We start from the raw sequence: 19,490 nt of genomic DNA on the forward strand, positions 1-19,490 counted from the left end.
GATTGGCCACATTAAATTCCCCTTAATTGGAAAAAATAATTGGGTACTCTAAGTTTATATTTTTAAAAATTCAAATACACCTTAAAACACCAGTGGGTAACATTTGGATAAATATCACACTTTGATGTGTTTTAATACCAGACCTCTCAGTAAGGTACAGATGTTCTGAAGCTTGTGGAGGTGCAAAGCACATTGAACGACAACTTCCAGGGGTGACATAGTGGCGCAGTGGTTAGCACTGCTGCCTACGGTGCTGAGGACCCGGGTTCATTTCCGGCCCCAGGTCATTGTCCGTGTGGAGGTTGCATAGTCTCCCCTTGTTTGCGTGGGTTTCACTCCCACAGCCCAAAGATGTGCAGGTTCGGTGGATTGGCCACGCTAAATTGCCCCTAAATTGGAAAAAAATTATTGGGTACTCTACATTGAAAAGAAATGAAAAGCAACTTCTGTATTTTGTCAAATAGCTCTGCACGTATAAACACTAAAATGTACTCCATAATTACAGCGAGTGCTGATAACCTCACCGTTATTCCAATTACAAACTGCGGGCCAAAGTATTTTGTTCAAACTCTCCCAAAAAGTAATCTTTCTTTCTCAATCCAATCTTTTATTTTTTGCAGATGACTTCCTTAAAATTCATGGACCAGTGAATTCTAAGCTTCCTGATGTGAATTTTCTGGTGCTGGAGACAACAGCTTGAGGCTTTCTTCAACAGGTGCTTCAAGCTCTGAGCTTCTCTGCATGACGCAACATGCTCCACTTGGTATCTCCGGGCTTCCCCTTACTGACATTCCAAACCAAGCATGACTAGACCATGCTTTTGCGTTTGAATACTCACCAATTTGAAAACAAAAAATGAGCTCATGTTCTGCTGAACACCAATACTTTTTTCAAAATCACTTCAGCAGTTTCAATATTTTTGAACAAGACATTTCAGAAGAACAATTGTGCAATATTTCGTAATTTCCAGTAGAAACATGTACCACAGCATAATGGCCAGCTGAGGAATTATGAGTTTCATCAGCAGATTGACAAGGCGCCTAAAGCGGCAGTTCTGCTGGTTGATGTATCAAGATGAATTCAGCACTTTTGTGCTCCCAGTGGGAAGCTTTGCTTGAAGCGAGTATAGTGGGACTGTTGAGACTACACTCTGGCACCATGCCTTAGAATTGTATTCTCTTTGAGTGTGGCATCCCGGCATGGGATACCTCAATTTATCTTAACATCAACATAAGTAATTGAAGCACTTACGCCATTGATTGGGCATAACTTTGTCTCGGTGTAATCGTGCATTGATGCCAATGGAAATAGAAATAAAAATTGGAAGAGATGTAAACCAGGCGATCAATTCACTGTCACCCATTTCACATTGCCACACAAAGTCAGAAGTGTGAGTTAATAGAACCATAGCATTCCTACAGTGCAGAAGGAGGCCAATTGGCACATCGAGACAGCACCAACCCTCTGAAAGAGCACCCCACACATGCCCACTCCCCCAGAAATGCTTAAAGATGTTGAATATAGTGTGAATTTTATAAGCTGCCGTCCAGTTCAAATGTCATCAGGGGTACTGAAAAATTGTTTATTCATAAAGGGAACTGCACTCATTTTTAAAACATCCGAACAAAGAGCAGGCCATTCAGCCCCTCATGCCTGCTCCACCATTTAAAAAGACCATGGCTGATCTGATATTAACCTTAACTCTGAATCCCATCTACCCTGGATAACCGATCACTCCCTTACTTAGCAAGAATCTATCGACCTCTCCTTAAAAATATTCAAGAATACTGCTTCCTCGGCCTTTTCAGGAGAAGAGTTCCAGAGACTCACGAGAGAGAAAATCAGTTTAACTTGGGCAGCCCTTTATTTTTAAACAATAACCCCCTAGTTCTAGATTCTCCCACAAGAGGAAACATCCGCTCCACATCTACCCTGTCAAGACCCCTCAGATTTAGATTTAGATTTACTGTCACGTGTACCGAGGTACAGTGAAGAGTACTGTTCGGCAAACAGTCAGACAAGATCATTCCATGCGCGAAAAAAACAACATAGGACATACGATAAATACATATAGACATAGACATCGGGTGAAGCATACGGAGTGTAGTACTACAACAGTAGAGGAGATGCTTAGAGAGATCAGTTCAGTTCAGCCCAGAAGAGAGTCATTCAGGAGTCTGGTAACAATGGGGAAGAAGCTGTTTTTGAATCTGTTAGTGCATGTTCTCAGACATTTGTATCCTCTGCCCGATGGAAGAGGTTGGAAGAGAGAAAATGCGGGAGGGAGGTGTCTTTGATTATGCTGCCCACTTTCACAAGGCAGCGGGAGGTGTAGACAGAGTCAATGGATGGGAGGCGGGTTCACGTGATGGATTGGGCTATGTTCATGACTCTCCGTAGATTCTAATACTTCAATCATGTCGCCTCTTACACTTCTAAACCCCAACAGATACAAGCCTAGATTGTCCAACCTTTCCTCATAAGACAACCCACGAAATTGGTATGTGGTTGATACTGCCCATCTACAGATATCCGGAGGAAGTATTCCTGAACCTTCTTCTTAAATCACTGCAATCCTTCTATAAAGTCTCTCTCTTAATGGTGGTTGGTAGGAAGCACAGAAGTTTGGTCCTGTACTGATGATGGATTGGCAACCTATGTCCAAGGCAGTCTGCTCTGTGCTTTACAGGGAGGGGGCTTGAAGGGAAACTTGCCCCAGTAAATTTGGTTAGCACTGCTGCTTCAGTGCCAGGCACCCGGGTTCGATTCCCAGCTTGGGTCACTGTCTGTGTGGAGTTTGCACATTCACCTCGTATCTGTGTGGGTTTCCTCTGGGTGCTCCGGTTTCCTCCCACAAGCCCGGAAAGTGCTTGTTAGGTGAATTGGACATTCTGAATTCTCCCTCAGTGTACCCGAACAGGCGCCAGAGTGTGGGGACGAGGGGATTTTCACAGTAACTTCATTGCATTGCTAATGTAAGCCTACTTGTGACACGAATAAAGATGATTATTTATTAAAATATATTTAAGGTATTACCTTATTACACAACCTAATATTTTCGAAATAATAAATTTAGAAGATTTCAAAATGTAATTAACAGCAAAATTATTGAACCAGTTATCATTTTACCAAGACTTCAATGGTTTCTGAAATTTCTGATCGGAAATTTTTGGGCAGCACGGTAGCATTGTGGGTAGCACAATTGCTTCACAGCTCCAGGGTCCCAGTTTCAATTCCAGCTTGGGTCGCCGTCTGTGCGGAGTCTGCACGTCCTCCCCGTGTGTGCGTGGGTTTCCTCCGGGTGCTCCGGTTTCCTCTCACAGTCCAAAGATGTGCGGGTTAGGTGGATTGGCCGTGATAAATTGCCCTTAGTGTCCAAAATTGCCCTCAGTGTTGGGTGTGGTTACTGGGTCATGGGGATAGGGTGGAGGTGTTGACCTTGGGTAGGGTGCTCTTTCCAAGAGCCGTTGCAGACTCGATGGGCTGAATGGCCTCCTTCTGCACTGTAAATTCTATGAACAGTGCTGCTTTACACTCTCTTCATACTGGTGGTGATCTGCCGAGCAGGTTCTCTCATTTCTTCACTACTTGCCGACTTGAGTTTTCCCCTTCAGTTGCCTGTACCTCCCATTTCCAACTTCAATATGTACATATGATGAGGGAGAAAAATATAGGGTGGTTTCCCATTACCTTCCTAATATGCTTAAAGCAAACACAAGTCCTCGTCTCCAAGGGTCCCTTGAAGTTTCAGCACTTCCAACATCACCACCAAATATTTGCTGGCTCTCCTGTTGGCTGTGGGTCATAACGCTGAGCTTGGGACCCTGGGCGGCACGGTGGCACAGTGGTTAGCACTGCTGTCTCATAGCGCCAGGACTCGGTCTCGGGTGACTGTCTGTGTGGAGTTTGCATGTTCTTCCTGTGTCTGTATGGATTTCCTCTGGGTGCTCTTTCCTCCCAAAGTCCAAAGATGTGCAGGTTTGGTGGATTGGCCATCATCAATTGCCCCTTAGCATCCAAAAGGTTAGGTGGGGTTATTGGGTTCTGGGGATAGGGTGGTGGCCTGACCCGAGGTGGGGTGCAGATTTGATGGGCTGAATGGCCTCCTTCTGCACAGTTGGAATTCTATCCATGACCTGGGCCCGCAGTGACATATAAAAGGGCAGAGATGACTGTGTCCTGAGGAATATCCCAATGCTTCACCCCATGGTTCAGTAGCCAAAAAAACACTTAGACAAAGACAACAAAAATAAGTCCCAAGTTCAGTTCCCAGCTTGTGCTAATTCGTTGAACCCAACCAGTGTGACAGCAAACTTGGTGCATTTCAGCCAAATTTCCATTGGATTGAATTAAGCAGGCCCTTCCTTTGATGATTGCTGGTTCCTGTTGAAAGTGTTGATCCTTACTGATTCCTGTGCAGATAAGTAACTGAACAGGTTCAGTTTCAATGCTACTGTCATTAAATATCCTGCCAACATGTGCAGACTTACACATGCAAAACAGCTGGACGGGTGTGATTTCTGAAGCCCTCGTTCTTTGACCAGCTCTCGCTCCTATGATCTGGCTTAAACTGTCTCTTCGGTTTAATTAAATGTGATATTTCACTGGAGCCATGAATACGAAGTCAACATTGCCTCCACCGCATTTACTTGCAGGGAAGCCAGCAAAGGTGATCTGCGCATTCTGATGAGGTTTTTTTTTAAAAGGGCAAAATAATGATTTGTCAAACACTGATGAAGAAGGCGCACCTTAGAATAGGAAGCACTGGAGGTGTGTCTCACTTCCACTGAACGGAAGGGTTGTTTGGCACCTAACAGCCAGCAATTGTGTTATTTAATACGTGACTGGTGCAGTTATGAATGAGCTAACTCAACAAGTTGTGATCATTTTTTGATCAGACGGCGTTTGCCAATGGAACTCACGTCGCCTTCTCCCAACAGTGAGGCTCCCAGCGGTTCTCTCCGAGCACACAGTGCAACATCATAATATTCATATTTTAAAACAAGTACCGTGTATGACCAGCATATAATTTGCTTCGGCTTGCGCCCCCCCGGGGAAACGGCCAATTATTGATTTGTGCAGCAAATCACAGTGTCAGAATCAAATGTATCATTCGGTTCCCCGTCTGACAGTCACTCGGGGAGCAGCCCAGCCCCGCTCTGCATTCTGGATGTTGTAGTTCCTCCGCTGCGCAGCCTCCGCGCGGCCCTGCTGGGCTGCCCGCGGCCCTCGACTACAACCCCCGGCGGCCACCGCGCCACGACGCCTGGCCCTTTAAAGCACGAGACGCTGGGACATTGCAGCCGGTTTGTTTCTGCGTTCTGACAGCAGCGAGTCACTGCAGACAAGAGGTGGGTGATCGTTTGTGTTTTCTGCATTTTACTGCCACGGACAGCAAACCTCGACCTGCATATGTCTCTATGCCCAGTGCATTCACAGCTCAGTGTTTATTCCATAGGCTTGTTTTGGCAAAGGTAGCAAGCTGTCTTTCAATTCTCCTGCAGCCACTTGGACTCAATAATTGTTCCTACGTATTTCCAAAGAAAAGCAAAACGATATAACTTAATGTATTTATATATAATATATTTTGTTATTATTGTTATTTGTCTTGTGCCCCAGGCGGAAATATAGAGGGAGGGGAGGGGCGGGTGTAAATGGAATCAGAAACTAAGACCGTGCTTTATGGACACGCCTTGTGTGGAATAAAAATAAAAAATTGCATAAAGTTATCATTGACTACAGTATCCCTAGAAGTGTTTTTGATGCTGGGATTTTGTGCACAAGCATTGATTGATGTGGCGGGAGTGAGAGATGTGTATTAAAAGGCAGCAGCATATCTGAGAGCCTTGGTTGCTGTGAAAGTTAATCAGGATTGCTGCTAGTCCTGCAGTCTCTGGAAATGTTTAAAGGATATTGTACCTGTTGAGTTTCCTTTTTACAACGCATTGTGTACAGTTAGTTTACTCTTGTGGCTTTTCCCCAAATGTCTCTGATGGAGTATCAAATGTTCCAGAAAAGGAATTTCTGAAACTTTTTGCACTGAAATGTTCTAGCCCATATGTGATATTCCCATGATCTCAACCAGACTGAATTACCTTGCTTCTAGTTTACTGGGCCATCCATCAATGTCCGTTACTTGCTTTTAATGAGATCTCGTGTTCTTGTCTTTAGGGGAGCTTAGTTCACTCGTGTAACATTTAATTACTTTTGGGTGTATTTGTGTTGATCTGAATTATGTATAATTGTGTACAAAATAATATGTCACAATCCAGATCCTCCACCCTGTTTCACATGCTAACCAACTTTTTTAAATTATAAAAAAAAAAGGAAAGCCACTTTAAATTGAGTGCTGAAACGCACATGCACTTTCCAATCTGCACAGTTCGTAACTGTTTTCCTTTCACCTTGTGTTAAGTAACAATTGCGTATTGTGATCCTTAAGAGATAGTGTTTCATCTTGTACATTGTGTAATGTTCCTTTCCAAAGCTGGAACATGGGGCTGGATTTTATGCACCTCGCCAGCAGGTTTTTAGGTGGGAGGCATGTGAAGTCCAGCTGGTGGTCTTCCCACCGCCTTTCCCCTCATCCCTGGCCACCTTTGGGGCATCAATCCATATTCCACTACCGCTGGCCTTTCCCCTTCTAACATGGACTTGCCGCTCAGTCTGGGCCCTCAGCATTGGGAACTGCCAGTAGTCCCAGTTGATGACTCCTAGAGGCATCACTGGGGCTACAGGGCTGCCAACTAATTGAAGTGACTAACCGCTCCCGATGGCAGGGCTTCTTCCCGGGAAAAGGCTGGAAGTCTTATCCGAAAGCAAGTAAATGTTGCTCCCAGGGTTAGATTGCTGTGGGCCAGTGGTTAGGATTGTGGACTGGCTCCCCACCTGACTTTTTAGTCAGAGGGTGAAAGCCATGGCACCCTGTAAAATTCACCCATGGAATTTTGCTTGCCAAATAATACAACAAACATGCGGAATCCATATTTATGCCCATTTAAAGATTTCCGAGGCTCATTATCTTCCATTTTAAAATTTCTGCATTGCACTTCAAAGTCTGTCAGGCCTCTAATTGATCTTCTAGGAAGATTCTTCCTAATTATACATTTCAGTACAACTGAAGTTGCATAACAACCTATCTTTCTATATTTTGTGAGGGCCACGAAGAATCCAGCACGAGTTTTAAGGATACAAAGTAATAACATTTATTTACAATAACATATATACATAACAGTAGCAGTAACTTCCCTTGCTACATACTCCTTCCTGCTGGTTCCTGAACTGGCCAGCTTTATTTATATTAGGAGTTTACTAATGGTTTCTCCGCCCCCCTCATTGGGGAAGCTCATACTCCCACAGGATTGTGGGATAGTCATTAGTCCCCAGCCAATGGTAAGTAGGCAGGTTATAACACTATAATACTTCTACAAATGTTTGATTGACACTGGACGAGCAACGAAAACATATCAAAACAGAGTAATGGCAGAGGATGGTATTGCTTACTGAAATGGAAAAGAGACAAATTCACTCTTAACAAATACATATTGATGTGGGATTCAGCATGGTTAAAATCCAACTGACCTCTTGAGTCACATAGGAAAAGAAATAAAGCAAATTGACTTATTTGCCAGACTAATGGCAGCAGAACACAGAGCCATTACTTTTTATCGTCCTAAAGGTATGGATTTGAAGGCAAATTATGGAGTGTGTGTTTGGGCGTGTGGAGAAGTCAAAGTGAGGGGAATGTTAGATTGTTGTATTACTCCAATATGATTTTGCTTATAAAGAGTATGTGTGTATAAATGTCCAGTGTGTCACATCATTCTCACCGCTGCAGGGGACTGAGCAGCCATGTATTGGTCAACAGCAGATGGAGTGATCTGTACAATACACCCTATGAAGCTCCAGCATTTGATGTTTAGAGGGGATTTGAGGGCAAACCTTTTCACCCAGAGGGTGTTGGGAATCTGGAACGCACTGCCTGGGAGGGTGATTGAGGCAGGAAACTTCCCAATCTTTAAAAAGTACTCAGATGGGCACTTGAAATGTCATAACATTGAAGGCTATGACCCAAGTGGGATTAGTGTAAATTAGAGTATTTTTTCTGTTGGTGCATGCTTGATAGGCCAAAGGGCCTCTTCTGTACTGTACGATTGTATGTACTTGTTGGTGTTCCACAAGGATAGGAGTTACGCACTCAACATTTCACCACTGTGTTGTCTAATAAGTGAAAAAAATGAAATGAAAATCGCTTATTGTCACAAGTAGGCTTCAAATGAAGTTACTGTGAAAAGCCCCTAGTCGCCACATTCCGGCGCCTGTTCGGGGAGGCTGGTACGGGAATTGAACCGCGCTGCTAGCCTGTCTTGGTCTGCATTCAAAGCCAGCGATTTAGCCCTGTGCTAAACCAGCAGAGTCAATACTAAATATAGAGAAGCATGACATTGATGGATTCTGAGTGAGAAAAATTATGGCAGGGGGTTTCGATGCAGATGGCCCATTTTGGTCCAAAAAAAAAATTTCATAAATGAAGAAAAGCTTGGCCTAGTGTTTAAGGAATCAATATGCAGTGATGACCAAATTGTAGTGGTCAGGTACAAATGTAATCAGGAAGTCTAATTGAATGTTTAATTTGTCTACATGCAGGAGAAGCAGCATTATTGACAGAACCAAACAATCCCACAACCAACAGATCAGTTCTAAGCTCTGTAGTCCTGCCATATTCAGCTGTTAGTTGTGGTGGACAATTAAACAACCAACCAGGGGAGGAGGCTCCACAAATATCCCCTTCCTCAATGACAGGGACCCAATTACAGCAGTGCAAAAGATGTGACCCTCTCCCACTTCAGTGATTCCTGAAAGATCACCACCGATACCTCCACAATCTCCTCGGCTATCTCCATCAGAACCCTGGGTTGTCGTCCACCTGGTCATGGTGATTTATCCACTTTCAGATCTTTCAGCTTCCTAGCACCTTTTCCTTAGTGGTAGTCACTACATTCACCTGTACCCCCTGATTCTCCTGAAGTTCTGGTATGCCACTGGTGTCTTCCACCGTAAAGACTGATACAAAGTACCTATTCCGTTCCTCTGCCATTTCTTTTTTCCCCATGTGTTGAGGCCATCTCGGGCGTCAAACCTTATATTGTATACAGTTCCCCTTCTACACCTTGGAGTACGAACTCCCCAGGTGATTGAGGGTCTCATCTCCCCCTATTTGTGAGGAACCTCAACAAAAGTAACGGCAGGATATAAACCCCCGACCTGGGAGCAGGCCGCGGAGGGTGACCCTGCGGGGTGTGGAGCAGTGTGATTGTAGTATTGTGAGCAGAGTAAATAAAACAAAGTTGTTATCCTACCTACCTGGTGTCGGATCAAGTTCTTACCTTCACCTATCACACCATGACTAGTTCTCTAGCCTCATTTTACAGTGGTCCAATGTCCCTTTTTGCCTCTCTTGCCCTTTATATATCAAAAAAACCTCTTGCAATCTTCTTTTATATTACCAGCTAGCATACACTCCTATTTCATCCCCCCCCCCCCATGGCTTTTTTAGTTGTCCTCCGCTTGCTTTTAACATAGAAGACATCGAACATACAGTGCAGAAGGAGGCCATTTGGCCCATCGAGTCTGCACCAACTCACTGAAGCCCTCACTTCCACCCTATCCCCTTAACCCACTTCCACCCTATCCCCGTAACCCAATAACCCCTCCCAACCTTTTTTTTTTGGATACTAAGGGCAATTTATCATAGCAAATCCACCCAACCTGCACATCTTTGGAATGTGGGAGGAAACTGGAGCACCCGGAGGAAACCCACGCAGATATGGGGAGAACGCGCAGACACCGCACAGACAGTGACCCAACGGGGAATCGAACCTGGGACCCTGGCTCTGTGAAGCCACAGTGCTATCCACTTGTGCTACCATGTTGCCCACTTCAACAAAAGTAATGGCTTTCCAATCATCTGTCTTCCCACTAAGCCTTGCCACATTGTATGCTTTTCTTTTGCTTTTATGCTATCCTTTACTTTACTCAACAGCCATGATTGCTTCATCCTCCCCTTGGCATGTTTCCTCCTCCTTGGGATGAATTTCTGTTGTGCCTCTTGAATAACCCCCAGCAACTCCTGCCATTGCTGTTTCACTGACTTCCCTGCTAGGCTCCCCTTCCAAACAAGACTGGCCAGCTCTCCCCTCGTGTCTTTATAGTTACCTTCATTCGACTGTCATACCGTTGCATCTGATTCCAGCTTCTTCCCCTCAAACTCCAGGGTGATTTCTATCATATGTGGTCCCTTCCCATAAGGGTTCCTTCACATTAAATTCCCAAATCAAATCTACCTCATTATGTGGACCCAGGGACCTGGATTCAATAACATATCACCAAATCCAGAATTGCATGTTCCCTAGTGAGCTCCACCACAAGTTGCTTCAAAAAACTATATCGAAGACATTCTGCAAATTTATTTTCTTGGGATACGCTGCCAACCTGATTTTTCCCAGTCCACCTGCATATTGAAGTCCCCGTGATTCTTGTTGTATTACCTTGTATGCCTTTTCTATCTCCTGATTTATTTTCTGCCCCACATCGTGACAACTGCTAGGAGGCCTGTAACTAATGCCTATCAGGGTCCTTTTTCCTTTGTGATTCTTCAACTCTGCCCACACAAATGCAATGCTTGCTGACCCTATATTGCTTCTTGCTGTTGATTTTAATTTTAATTTCTTAAAAGCAACCCTGCCCCCTCTGTCCAATCTATATCGATGATGGGGGATCAAATGTATGTTAGCGAAATTGGCTGATGCCACCAAGATGAGGACAGTAGTTTGTGAAGAAGACCTCTGGAATCTGCAGAGAAACATTAAGTGCGTGGGCAAAAAAATTGTCAGATGGGGGTATAGTGTGGGAAAATGTAAACTAGTCCACTTTAGCAGGAAGACTAGAAAAGGAATATGCTATTTAAAAGGGGGTATATGTAGAGAGAGAGACGACGACACAATGCTGTGGTACAGGGTGATCTGGGTGTCCAGGTACCTGAATCATTTGTGCAGATACAAGTGATGGCAGGCAAAAATTTTGCCATTTCCTGCAAAGGGAATAGAGTATAAAAGTAGTGAAGTTTTGCTACAATTGTAGTGGGTATTAGGGAGACTATGCCTAGAATATTGTGTACAATTTTTTTCTCCTTGTGGGATATAATTGCACGAGCAGCAGTTCAAGGAAAGTTCACTCAACTGATTCCTGGGATCAAGATATTCTTTAATGACGAAAGCTTGGACAGGATGGGCTGGTATCTATTGACTTACAATATTTTTCAGTAAGATCACCTAAGATCCTGAGGGGACCAGACAGGGATGGCTGAGTTAGATTCTTTTTTTTTTAGTAAACATTTTATTGAGGTATTTTTTGGTATTATAACAACAACACAATAAACAATGTACATGAAACTATAAACATAGTGCAAAAGCCGTCTCCCTCCCACCTTTATTAACCCCCTACTCTAAGCTCAACTAACATCCCCCCACTTCTGCTGACGATTAATTTTCCGCAAAGAAGTCGACGAACGGTTGCCACCTCCGGGCGAACCCTAACAGTGAACCTCAAGGCGAATTTGATTTTCTCCAAACGGAGAAAGCTAGCCATGTCCAAGAGCCAGGTCTCCGACATTAGGAGCTTTGAGTCCCTCCAAGCTAATTGTACCTGTTTGATACCCCTTTGATAAACTGAACATATGCACACCCCCCACTGCGCTTCCGTGAGCTAGCCTGCCCAGGTAGCCTGGTGGCCCTCATCCCTGGCGCCGGATAGTCTCCCACCTATTTTTCCCTCTTTCCCCCCCCCCCCCCCAACCCCCCCACTCATACAAATATACTCCAACATCAAACAGTCTCCACGCAATTGCCCGACAGAAAAACACCAAAACCTAAACAAGCACACCTCCATCCCCCAACAGTGCAAATGAAAATCTTAACTCACTCAGCTCTGCCACTGGTCCCAAATCAATACAGAAGGCATTACAAACCATTTCAGCAAAAAGAGAAACTTTTTTTTTTAAAGAACAGAGAAACAAAAAGAAAAAAAAAACATGAACTTTGCAGCAAAGTTCAAAAGTTCTCAGTGCACCACCAATCCTTTCCTTTTCCCAAAGTCTAGCGCATCCGAAGGCGACTCGAAATAAAAGTGCTGTTCTTCATACGTGACCCAGAGACGGGCCGGATACAACAGTCCGAACTTCACCTTTTTCTTAAAAAGGATCGACGTAATCTGGTTGAAGCCTGGCCACCTCCACACTCTGGTCTTGGTAGACCCGCGGGATACTATTGTCCCACTTACAGCTCCGTGTCTGTTTGGCCCACTGCAGAATGCGCTCCATATCCAAGTACCTGTGGAATCTCACCACCATTGTCCTGGGGGTGGGGGGTCTCCCGTTCACGGCTTCCTTGCGGGTGCTCTGAGCCCTGTCCACCTCCAAGGGTCAGGAGAATGCCCCATCCCCCAGCAGCTTCTCAAACATGTCCGCGATGTATGCTCCAGTGTCCGCTCCTTTGGACCCCTCCAGGAGCCCAACGATTCTCAAGTTCTGCCGGCGGGACCTACTCTCTAGGTCCTCCACCTTCTCCAGGAGCTTCTTCTGCTGGTCTCTCAACATCCCCATCTCCAACTCCACCGCAGTTTGTTGTTCCTCCTGCTCAGCCAGCGCCTTCTCCACCTTCTGGATCGCCTGATCTTGGGTGTCCAATCTAAGCTCCAGCCGCTCAATTGACTCTTTTATCGGGTCCAAGCAGTTTCGTTTTTGCTTATCGAAGCCTTCCTGAATAACTTGCATCAGCTGCTCCATTGACCGCTGGGTCGACAAACCAGAGGTCCGGTCGTTCGCCATGCTGTCTCCCGCTGCAGCTTCAGCCCAAGCCTTCTCTGTCTTTCTGTTTCTGCCTTTACGAGCACTTCTAGTCCTTCTCTCCATGCACTGATGTGGGAATTCAGTACACAATTGCCTCTGTCTTCAGTTTTACAGTTCACATCTGGTAGTAAATCGGGGAAAGGGTGCAAAGGTCCGACCCGAGCGGGAGCCACCAAGTGTGTGACTTGCTCCTTCATAGCCGCCACCGGAAGTCGGGTGAGTTAGATTCTTGATTGACAAGGGAGCAATAGATATAGGGGCTAGACAGGAAGGTAGAGTTGGACTGCAATCCGATCAGTCATGATCTCATCAAATAGTGGAGCAAGCTCTAGGAACCTCGTACTCCTCATCTGTATGTTTACTCCAAGGATTAAATGAGGACCAATTTACATACAGATTTGTATTCCCTGAAGTATATAAGTTTAAGGAGTGGTTTGTTTGAGGTCTATTTTTTAAAAGATTTTGAAGAGGTTGCCATGGTAGATCAAAATAAACTTTTTTTTCTATTGGGAGGTTAAAGCGTACGGGTTATAATTTAAAAATCAGGCCTAGGCCATTCAGAAGAGAAGTTTAGAAATACTGCTTTATTCAAAGCGGGGTAGAAGAACCAGAAGTAGATGTTGGAAAACTTTCCTAAGAACTCCAAATTGTTTCCTCCTTTTTGTTACTTTTAGTCAATTTTTTTGCTGGGTTTCTAAAACCTGTCACCCTTTCTGAACTAACATTAATCATTGCGGAATTGTACACTTTCTCCTTCAATTTGACACTATCCTTCATTTCCTTAGCTAGCCACGGATGGTGCCTTTTCCTCCGAGTCCTCCTTTCTCAATATCTTCGCTAAGAGATATGAAATCTAACTTTCTACGTCGCGCCAGATTCAGGATGCATTGTGGCTGGTAAATCCTGCGAGATCTAATGGGATAATACAAGACGTCGTGATCTGGATCCAGCCCACAATGGGTGGGATCTAAATTTGCATATTGGTGTGTAGTTGGACAAACTTGAATATGCACACGCTGGATCTAACCAGCACTGGGGATTGAATCCCCTCGCTGAGGACACCTCAGCCAGGCACTGTTTAGCACTGGTCTCCACAAACTGGGACCAGGCGGAACTGCACGGGGGGATAGGTGGGGATCACCTGACCCTACCCTACCCTCTGCTGATTCCACCTTGGTGCTGGCAGTGCTTTGGTGCCAAGTTGGCATTTTGTCCTGCTCTTATGAGGTGAAGTGCGGGGGGCTTCAGGAACACCCAACAGTTAAGTTTGGGTGTTTGCGGTGGGGGGGGGGGTGGTCTGATGGTATCACTGGGGGATCAAGAGATCGGGGCACCATGGGGGCTGGTTTAGCACAGGGCTAAATCGCTGGCTTTGAAAGCAGACCAAGGCAGGCCAGCAGCACGGTTCAATTCCTGTACCAGCCTTCCCGAACAGGCGACTAGGGGCTTTTCACAGTGTCTTCTGTGTCGACTAGGGGCTTTTCACAGTGACTTCATTTTGAAGTCTACTTGTGACAATAAGCGATTTTCATTTCATTTCATTTTAAAATGGCGTCCAGATCTCTTCCTGCACTGGCGAGCGGGGCAAGGAATGGGACTGAGTGCAGCCTTGGCGGGGTGTTCCTCACCAGGATCCCAGAATGAAGCAGAGTCCCGTTAAATAGAAGATTTTTCCTTGGCACTGCAAGTACCGGGAAACACCGGGCTAAATGCGTTCCACAGGGGACTCTGTTTCATTTTTGTTAAATCACACCCTAAATGTCTGCCATTGTTTAACTGTCCTATCATTAATACATTTTCCAAGTTCATTTTGGCCAACTCTGTCATCATGCTCTTTTAGAATTGCGTTTATTTCAGTTTCTAGTCTTAGACCCACACTGCTCCTAGACTCTCACTGCTCCTGTGCAAACTGAATGTGGATTTGTTGTAATCACTTGTCTGGAGGCTTCTTTTACCATTAAGTTATTGCTTAATCTTGCCTGATAGTACATTACCCGCTCATAAAAAGCCTGCTTACTGGTTGGAACCTGTTGCTCAAAGAGATTGTCCTGAGTACACACTATGAATAAATCTTCAAAGTTACCTTTTTGGATCTGATTCATCCAGTCTAGATGGAAATTAAAGTCAGTCATGCTTAGTGCAGTACCCTTCCTATAAATCCCCGTTAATTATTTCTGCATACTATGTTCTCCAGTGTAACTACTGGGTAGGGGGCTTATAAATTACTCCCACAAGTGTGTTCTTGTATGCAAGTTATTATCTTGATCCACAGCATTTGGATTTGAGCATAAATAGGCTGTCTTGAAGCTGCATTGCAATTGAAGCCTTAAATCATGGTGAATGAGGGCAGCATGGCGGCGCAGTGAGTTAGCCCTGTTGCCTCACGGCACCGAGGTCCCAGGTTCAATTCCGGCTCTGGGTCATTGTGCAAACTCCACACAGACATTCTCCCCGTGTCTGCGTGGGTTTCATCCCCACAACCGAAAGATGTGCAGGTTAGGTGAATTGGCCACGCTAAATTGGCCTGTAATTGGAAAAAATGAATTGGGTACTCCAAATTTGCAAAAAAAAAATCATGGTGAATTTTTCACAATTCATCCCTGTTGGGACCACACTATTAAGGCCAATATGTTTGCTCTCTCACTCCACCCCCACCCCGCTCCAGCAGTATTGACTTAAAGTCGTCTTGTTTTGTTCCAATGCAGCCCCCAATAGGGCCATCTGGCACTTGTTTTGCTTTCACAGAGCACCGACCTTTTGTTCTCCTATCAACACATTTTATCCTTATCTTTATGTCACTATCAACACCATCTATCGTCCTTCACATTGTCATTGACGCCTCCTTTATTTTGTGCCAGAAACCTATTTGTACAATCTCTCCTAGCTCACGCCTTTCACTGACCTTCTATTTTGCTCCACATTCTCCACTCGTTCTTAGACAGTATAACATCCATCCCATTTCTCTCTTTAAATCTGAAGAAGAGTCAGATGGACATGGGGCATTGACACTGTTTCGCTCTCCACAGATAGACACTGCCAATTGGTTGGTGAGTGACTGATATTAGGGACTGTCTTTAAATAGCTGGAACTTAAGATGACTGAAAAAGACAACAGTTGGGGAACAAAGCTAGGAGGTTAAAGGAGGAGGGAAACTATGAATCTGAAAGCAAAATGGCTTATTTGGTGAATACAGTTATGTATTCTATAATAGAATAGAATATAAAAGAGGGGTGAGGCCGTGGAATGCCCTTCCTGCAACAGTAGTGAACTCACCAACATTGAGGGCATTTAAAGTTTATTGGATAAGCATATGGATGATAAGGCCATAGTGTAGGTTAGATGGCTTTTGTTTCGGTGCAACATCGTGGGCTGAAGGGCCTGTACTGCGCTGTATCGTTCTATGTTCTATATAACAAGGAGCAGAGCGGAAGAGCCCAAGTTTACATTTGTTAATGCCTGTTAATATTATTTGATTTGAAATGGATACATTTAGATTGAAGGGGTAACACATGAAAGCAGAGCTCCAAGCCATGGTCTGCACTTCTTGCTCCATGTGGGAACCAGGAACTTTTCCAGTTCCCAGGACCAGCATATGTGCAGGAAGTCTCCAGCTGCAGCTCCTGGAAGCCCACATTTCAGAGCTGGAGCAGCATCTGGGGATGGAACATCTGCGAGGTGGAGATATTGTGGATAGCAGGTACAAAGAGGTGGTCACACCACAGGCTCCAACTCCACAGGCAAGAGGGGGGATGGGTGACCACGAAGCAGATCAGGTGGGCTAGGCAGGCAGTGCAGAAATCTCCTGTGGCTATTCCCCTGCAAAACAGATATATCATTTTGGATATTGTTGGAGGGAGATGGCCTCTCAGGAGAAAGTAGCAGCCAGGTCTGTGGCACCACTGTTGGCTCTGCTGTACAGCAGGGGAGGAAAAGGACAAAGCGAGCTATAGTGGTGGGGGATTCAATTGTGAGGATAACTGCTAGGTGTTTCTGTGGCTGTGAGAACAACTCCAGAATAGTATGTTGCCTCCCTACTGCGAGGGTCAAGGATATCACGGAACAGCTGCAGGGCATTCCGAAAGGGGAGGGTGATCAGCCAGATGTCATGTTACATGTTGTACAAATGCCAGAGGGAGAAAGAGGGATGAGGTGCTGCAAAGTGAAATTAGGGAGTTAGGCAGAAGGTTAAAAAACAGGACCTCAAATATTGTGATATCAGGATTCCATCCTGTGCCCCGGGCGAGTGAGTATAGAAATAGGAGGGTAGGTCAGATAAATGTGTGGCTAGAGGAATGGTGCAGAAATGGCTTCAGGTACTTGGATTATTGGGATCGCTTCTGGAGCAGATGGGACATGTATAAGCAGGATGTGTTGCACCTCAATTGGAGAGGGATAAATATCCTAGCGGGTATGTTTACTCCTGCTATGGGGCAGGATGTGAACTAATTTGGAAGGGGGATGGGATCCAAAGTAACAGTGCAGTAGGTGAGAAGATGGAGTCAAATAAAGAGGATTAAACCAGACAGGTCCAGTGGGCAGAGCAGACAGCAGTATGATGACGCATATAGTAGGGCTGGTCGGCTAAACTGCATTTATTTCAGTGCAAAGAAGCCTGACGGGGAGAATGTCGATCAGCATATGGAATTATGACATGATTGCATTCACAGAAACTTGATAGAAAGAAGGGCAGTACTTGGCAGCTGAACGTCCCAGGTTATAGAAGTTTTGGGTGTAATAGAGAGGCAGGTAAAAGAGGAGGAGGAATTGCATTATTGATTTGGGAGAACATCACGGCAGTACTCTGGGCTGGTATCTTAGTAGGTTCCTCAAATGAATCCATATGGGTAGAACTGAGTAATAAAAAGGGGGCGATCACATTGCATTGCTGGGAGTGTATTATAGACCCCTAACAGTTGGAAGAGATGGAAGGGCAGATATGTAGACATATCTGAGAGTGGTGGAGCAGACTCGATGAGCCAAATGGCCTAATTCCGGTTCTATATCTCATAAACTTACGAATAATAGGGCATTTCAACTTCCCCAATTTTAGCCTTTCATATTTTGACTGGCACAGTGGTTAACACTGTTGCTTCACAGTGCCAGAGTCCCGGGTTCGATTCCTGCTTGGGTCACTCTCTGTACGGAGTCTGCACGTTCTCCCCGTGTCTGGGTGGGTTTCCTCTGGGTGCTCCGGTTCCCTCCCACAAGTCCCGAAATACATGCTTGTTAGATGAATTGGACATTCCTATTCTCCCTCAGTGCACCCAAACAGGAACCAGAGTGTGGCGATTAGGGGATTTTGATAGTAACTTCATTGCAGTGTTAATGTAAGCCTACTTGTGACACTAATAAAGATTATTATTGAATATGGGGGAGTGGAATTCTTCAAATATATCTAGGATAGCTTTTTATGCCAATAGATAGAAAGTCCTACAAGGGAGGTCCTGGATCGAGTTTTTTGGGAATGAAGCTGAGCAAGTGGAGGAAGATTAAGTAGGGAAGCATTGTGGAAACAAAGTGACCATAACTCAGTAGAATTTAAGGTAGTTATTGTAGCCACCTAAATTGGCCAACTCCCGATTTAAAATGGCGAACGGCAAAGGCTGAAGGAAAATTCAGCCAACACAGGCAGAAACCAGCAGGTGCAGGTTTACTGTGTATTTAACTCTGCAAAAGCCCAGACAGCATCAATACCAGCAACCATCAGCATAATAATGTTGCAGCCATCTACATACTAATGAGCAATCCCCGGGAACAATAGCAACATTTGGGACACACAAAACTAAGCCAGACTCCCCAGCGCCAGCAGAAGCCAACACAAGAGGTTAACGAACACCTCAAGACCACCCATCGATCAGGGAACCGCTCCAGTATTGGAGAAATCAAACCAAGCAATTGGAACAAAGTCCAATCACCTAGAACCAGGTACTGGGTCTGCCCCGAAAGGCGGGAAGCCCCTGGGGACTATAAAGTTAAGCCCCCAAGTTCAACTCGCTCTCTTCGTCCTGCCCGGGTCACCCAGCAACGCGAACCAACCTTGACGGTGACCGATGCAGTGACCGCCGAAAGAAGTAAGTCTCAAGTCAACGTTCGCTACGAGATAGGCGCTCCTAGCTACCAATCCATACCAACTTCGAATCCCGCAGACTCAGAACCCGAACGAAAGGCCATTTGTTCCTCTGACATGGTGGGCCAGTCTGAAGCTAAGTATAGGCCTGTTAGTTGTAGAAGTAGCTTAGACGTAGAATTTGTGCATGAGTAGCGATTACTGTGTATAATAAATGTGCTTTGATTTGAATCTTCCTAATCGGTGTGTTGAGTTATTGATCATTACTTGGACTTGAACCTCGTGGCGGTATCAAAAAGATACCTGGCGACTCGAGAGCAAAGGTAATAAAACAGAGCAATTGAACCAACCGGAAAGTTAGCAACATTATGGAAAGGGACAAAGATCGACTGGAAATTAAGGTTCTTAATTGGGGGAGGGTCAATTTTAATAAAATAAGACTGGATCTGTCCAAAGTTACAATCAGTAAGGATGCACAACAACACCTCCACCACAATAGTCCTCAACACCGGGGCCCCG

The 19,490-nt window shown here is 45.0% G+C and overlaps 1 protein-coding gene across 1 annotated transcript in view; it reads left to right on the forward strand.

Annotated features, from left to right (window-relative positions):
- Positions 1 to 5,196: 5,196 nt before the first annotated feature.
- The window catches only part of tsnare1 (T-SNARE Domain Containing 1), a 1,154,852-nt gene continuing 1,140,558 nt past the window's right edge, over positions 5,197 to 19,490 (forward strand). The window contains exon 1 of the mRNA XM_072468282.1: positions 5,197 to 5,351. The gene's annotated coding sequence lies outside the window, so the exon portion shown is untranslated. The remainder of the gene's footprint in view (positions 5,352 to 19,490) is intronic.

This window comes from Scyliorhinus torazame, chromosome 11 (genome assembly GCF_047496885.1).
Source record: "Scyliorhinus torazame isolate Kashiwa2021f chromosome 11, sScyTor2.1, whole genome shotgun sequence".
Taxonomy (NCBI): Eukaryota; Metazoa; Chordata; class Chondrichthyes; order Carcharhiniformes; family Scyliorhinidae; genus Scyliorhinus; species Scyliorhinus torazame.